We start from the raw sequence: 6,000 nt of genomic DNA on the forward strand, positions 1-6,000 counted from the left end.
AGTTCCGAAGCCTGCCTGTGAGCTCAGTCTAAGCTGAACAATGCCAGTTCCAGTATGAGGAAGAAAGCAAAATCAGGAGGTCCAGACTGAAGAGGCTGCAGAGACCTTGGTTTCTTTTCTACAGCTGTATAATTAAATAAACATATATTGAGGTTTGTTTCTGTATCTTCCCCTCTGCTTGCCTAGCTTAAAAATTGGGTCAGTGTGCATGGCTCTTGATACAGACTTCTTTTTTGATGGGGTAGAAATGCTGAAAATTTTTTAATACATTAAAATTAGACAGATCCAGAATATGTGTGTCTGTCAGGAAGCTCTGCCATGCCACAAAGCATTTGGAGACAGTTTGAACACTGACTGGAAGATGAACTTTCTCAGTTCTTGTACCAGACCAAAGTGACCAAAAAAAGTGTAAAAAGATGGTTTAATTGTCTATATTGTATGAGTGGGAAAAATGAAAATTTAAAAGTTATATGCTTCAGAGTTCACACTGATTTTATGGCTGAAACAGGAAAAGGACTTCTAGCCTCTTTAAAATGGCAACATCACTAGAATGTATTAAAATTTCAACCATCTGTCAAGAGGAATGTCTCGTCATATTTTGTTTTGTTTACTTTTTATTATCAGGAAAGAGCATTGACTCAGCCCCCAGCTATGAGAACAAAAGCAGTTTCTGCTGAGGCTTTGGCTTCAGCTTCTTCAGTTCTCATTTCAATTGCCTTTTAATTCTGTCTCCATTGTGCTTGGATCTTGTCTAAACTAGCCCTGATCTTAAGGATTAGAGATCTCCTGAAAATATTTGATTATATTCTCTATTACAAGCTGAAAAGAAACTAACACAAGTTAATTCTTATATCCTGGGATGCATTTATTAATTACCATTTTTCTCAGGCTTTCCTAGTCTCTGCACATACACTTTGTTGTGCAGCAGCTTAGGCTTCTGTCTTCTGTCACAGTCTTCTGTAAGACCACAGTGTTTCCACATCTGAGGCTGCGGGAAGAGATGCTTTCTTCATTCTTTGAATGCAAATATTTCATATTTGGGAATTCTCCTTTCTTGACGGATATTTTCCCTGCACCATTTCTGGTTTAGAAAAAAGGATTTTCTGAACTGAAAGTCATGAACTCTTTATTGTGTCACCTGCTGAAAAGACCTGCTGCCAGCTAGCCTTATAGTAAAGAGTCCAGACAGTACTGAAGATGAAATAATATTGGAGTGACTTATCTTAGAAAAGGATACCTTATTTTAGGAAAGTGAGTAAGTGGTCTTGCTCGAAAACTTTTCACATCAGAACTTACGTGAATTATAAAAACTGGAAAGGAAAATAGAGGGGAAACGTAGGAGTTTGTATTGTTCAGATTCTTAAATTTGCTCTTCTACCATAGATTTGCCACATATTCTAGAAGCACATAAAGTAACATGACTGATACTCATCACAAAATGATCTCTACTTTGTGTTTTACTACTCAGAGAAGATGAGGTTTTCATGTTGTTTTATTTTTCAGCTACTTATTGTGTGTTTTCTGTATTTCAGCTGTCTTACCCAAGGCAGTTAAACAGCATGCCATTATTAATTGTAGTGATATTTGCGATGGTTTTGAGGTCTGCCATGGTCAGAGTCTGTTCCAGAAACAGTTCAGCTTCCAACACATGCAAGATTCACTCCTGCTGTGGAACATTTATCTGTAGCAGAGGAAAGAAGTGTTTGACTACTCTAATCCCGAAGTTTTAGGTGACTTTTGAGATATCTTGGGCTCAGACCACTGAACATCATGAAATCAAAAACTGGAACTGTGAAGGTGGTTAGTATTTAAGGGCATCTAATGTAGAGTGGAAATTCACCTGTGCTCATAGTAGCCTACTCCTCCCAGTAGTGCTGAAAAGACAGGTTGCTGCATTTATACCAGCAGTGTGATGCCCATATTCTTAGTTTATCGATATTAACAACTTACAGGGGCACAGGGGTAGAGGAAGATCATAATGCTCCAGTACCACCCCAAGAACTTTTTCATTCCTTCTACTCCTTGTCCTCCATGCAGTAATATTATAGCTTGCACTCATACACTAACTTAAATTACCAGTGCCCTCACACGCAGTGTAAGGCAGCTCCAAATTTTCCCAGACTCTGAAATCTTTAAGTATTATTCACAATAAATACAGAAGGCTGGAATATGAACCTCAGGCTCACCATGGTAATGCAGGGTAAATCCATCAGCCAGCACTAATGGCTGGAGGCTGGCAATGCTGAGGAATTCATTACAGAGGAAGCTGCTGCCCAACCTAGTTTGAGAAGAAAATCACATTTCTCACAAATGTGCAGCTTGGCTGATTAAACCCGGTTGATTTTAAACAGCTACTACAACCTTCCACCCGACTTAAAGCGTCATATCCCAGGAAAATTGAGGCTTGTTTGTTCCTAGGTATCTAGCTTCATTTTCATAATCATACTCCTGTTCCTATCCTGATTTAACAATATATAGCCCAGCAGGTTTGAATGAGTCATATACCTCCCAGCAAGAACTTCTATACAGAGATTGTATTCCCTAACTTTCGTATGCCAGAAAACTTTTTTTGTTATATACCAGCCACTTGCAGTGATCCTACCCATGGGGAATCTCCCATAAACACGCTGTTGCATGTCCAGATGTAGGATGCCATGTGAGAGATGAATTAGTCTTGGGCATAATTTCAGCAAAAGGTTTACCTTCATAATTTTATTCTGTGGCAGCCGTTATGGACACAACTTGCAATAAAGTTCCTTATGTATATTCTGCTTTAGGTAAAGAATATAAAGTAAATAATATAACTGTTGCTGCTGTCTTCTTTTGTGCTCTTAATGCTGCACACATTGCTTAACAGTTGCAACCAGCTTTTGTTTACCTTCAGGTCTCAAGAATGTTACTTTCCACTGTAACATAGTGCCAGAGGTGTGTTATTCTACTGACATTCAGCAAGAACCGACAACATAGCAAAATTCAATATACTTTGGAGATTTGGAAACATCTGCCTATTTTGAGCGGGAGATGCCGCTTTCTAAAATAGTTTCATAAACTGTGCATCAATCAGCACTATTAAGCCAAGCACAAGAGAATCAAACAGGAGAGAATCAAAACACTGGCTTTGTAGGAATGCCACTTTGATAAGAAAATTAAGGATACAAGAAAATCTAATGACAGCCTGTCACCAGAAAAATTTTAAGCACTCTTTTTTTCAGCCACAGATTTGGCCTAGTTGCAAGTGAACAATCTCAAAATTTCTGTTCTGCATTTTTGGCAGCTTCTCCTCTAGGGTGACTTTTCCACTTGCTTTGGATTCTGAAAATGTTTATAAAAATAAGGATCTCAGGAAGGAAGGGTTATTGCTTAAAATTAATAAAGCTAAAATATAGGTTTATTTATACTTTGAAAACATACTAAATTAGGGTAAAACAACATCAAGCAGAAAAAAAATGTGGAGCATCCAAGAAGTTTGGCAGAGTGATACACAAATTGAAACAGCACAGAGAACAAAATAGCCACTGACACATAGGACAGATATCTTAGGAATGGAAAGGTATAGAAAACAAATACATTCTGTTCATATCATGACTGAGACGAGCAGAACAGATGAGAGGCAGGTGTAGCAGAACAGACTAAAATTAGAGGCAAGAAGGCTAAGCATTTGTGATAATTAAATCCTAAACTGTCATTACTCACCTAAGAGAATAGAGTGTATCAAAATGCAAATCATAATAGATAATTTCCATAATTACTAACTATAAAACAACCAGCTATTGCAAAAAGTCAGCGCTAGATTCTCAAAGGTAGTTGGTCCTTGTAACCAGAATCAACCATTGTACAACACCAACATTTTAAGACCTTTGCTTTCTTATGAAATCCACAGAAACACAGATGGTTGTGCCACCCACCTGGCAAAGGGTATACGTGAGTTCCAGTGCCTGTTTAATTTCAGTGAATATACTGTGAGGTTAACTGAAGCAAAATATTTCTCCTATTTCCCCTGCAGCTTTGTAATTGTGAAGCAGTAATGTCCTTGTCTTCTCCCTGTCCAGATTTTCATGGTCAATTATTTTTCTATATGAACTGGTATAATTTCAAGGGGAAAAAAGACATTATTCATCCCACAATTTTTGATTGACTGATATTCAGACCATTAGTGTGGGAGATGCAACTTCAAACCTTCTCAGGCAGAGAGAAAATTAATCTCAGTCTCCCATGTCTAAAGTGACAACTCTTATGACTAGGTCACTGGATAAAAAGAAGTAGAGCAAAACATCTGCCTTGGTGCAGTGATCCATGTGCTTGCTGTGTTCCAGGGGTATGTCTTGCATTAGACGTTACAGAACAGATATGTGAAGGAGAAGCTATACTTCAGATTCCAGCACTGTTGACCTACTACTCAATGCACAGCTAAGGCATGACCAACAGGAGATATGAATCTCCAAGAAAACTTCATTATGAAAAAATTAAGGACCTAAAGTAAATGAACAGGAGTTGTGAGGATCTAGGTGAACACCAGCTGATCCTATAAGCACGTATATAAATAGACCGTTTTTTTTGGAATATGAGACCTTACTCCATGCTTCTTACAATAGGCAGCAGGAGTTCATATAACATCTGTTATGCAACATTTGTCTGTTATATGCCCAAGGCAAATTTTATATGGTTCAACAAGTCAAAGTGCTGGGTCACACAACCCCATGCAACACTACAGGCTGGGAGAAGAGTGGCTGGAAAGCTTCTTGGTGGAAAAGGACCTGGGGCTGCTGATTGATGGCCACTGAACATGAGCCAGCATGTGCCCAGGCAGCCAAGAAGGCCAGTGGCATCCTGGCCTCTATCAGGAATAGAGTGGCCAGCAGGACTAGGGAAGTAATTGTTTTCCTGTAATTGGCACTGGTGAGACCACACCTCAAACACTGTGTTTATTCTTGGGCCTCTCACTACAATACATTAAGCTGCTGGAGAGGGTCCAGAGAAGGGCTGCAAAGCTGGTGAAGGGTGTGGAGCACAAGTCTGATGAGGAGCACTTGAGGGAACTGGGGTTGTTTAGTCTGGAGAAAAGGAAGCTCAGTGGAGACCTTATCGCTCTCTACACCTACCTGAAGGGAGGTTGTAGCAACATGAGTGTTGGACTCTTCTGGCAAGTAACAAGTGATAGAACAAGAGGGAATGGAGGTTTAGATTGGATATTAGGAAAAAATTCTTCACCAAAAAGGTTGTCAAACACTGGAACAGGTTGCTCAGTGAAGTGACTGAGTCACCATCCCTGAAGGTATTTAAAAGACATGTAGATGTGGTGCTTAGAGGCATGGTTTAGTGGTGGACTTAGTGGTGTTAGGTTAATGGTTGAACTCAATGATTTTAAAAGTCTTTTCCAACCTAAGTGATTCTATAATTGTATGTTGTCTACGTATCTCAAAGTGATGTACACATTTTTATACCCAGTTATGTCTTGTGAAATTACCCAAGCCATCTTTCAAGATACACATCCTGAGGTGAAAAAATAATGAAATAAATAAACCTTTACAACATAAAGCCCCAATGAGTTCATCTCTGTGTGTGCAGATTCTCTGCCACTATGGTTGCTATGAGATTAGAAAAGACCCTGCTGCAAAAAAGAACAAAATTATGTTCTCTGGTCCTGTAGGATAATAGGTTCCAGTGTTCCCAAGTTACTGTCAGAAAGAAATCTCCAAGAGGCCAGCTAGCTGGAGCAAAAAAATAGGTTTCTATAAATCTAAAGTTAGGGAGAAAGTTGGGGTCTTTTGAGTTCAATCACTTTTCAAGGTGCTCATCTCAATGGTACCCAATACAGAGGTGAGAGGTGTGAAATAAAAAATAGAATAGAGCAGAATAGTTAGGCATTAGAAGGTCACAAATGGAAGCAGCTTTTTCTGGAACACATTATCTTCAGTGATAAGTAAAGCACAGAATTACAAAACTCAACTGCAAATGGACAATTCCAAGTTCAGTTATTTCTCTAAATTTTTGGACTATATT

The sequence above is a fragment of the Pezoporus occidentalis genome, unplaced genomic scaffold, assembly GCF_034315485.1.
Source record: "Pezoporus occidentalis ecotype Australia unplaced genomic scaffold, CSIRO_AGI_Poc_V1 ctg47, whole genome shotgun sequence".
Classification (NCBI taxonomy): domain Eukaryota; kingdom Metazoa; phylum Chordata; class Aves; order Psittaciformes; family Psittacidae; genus Pezoporus; species Pezoporus occidentalis.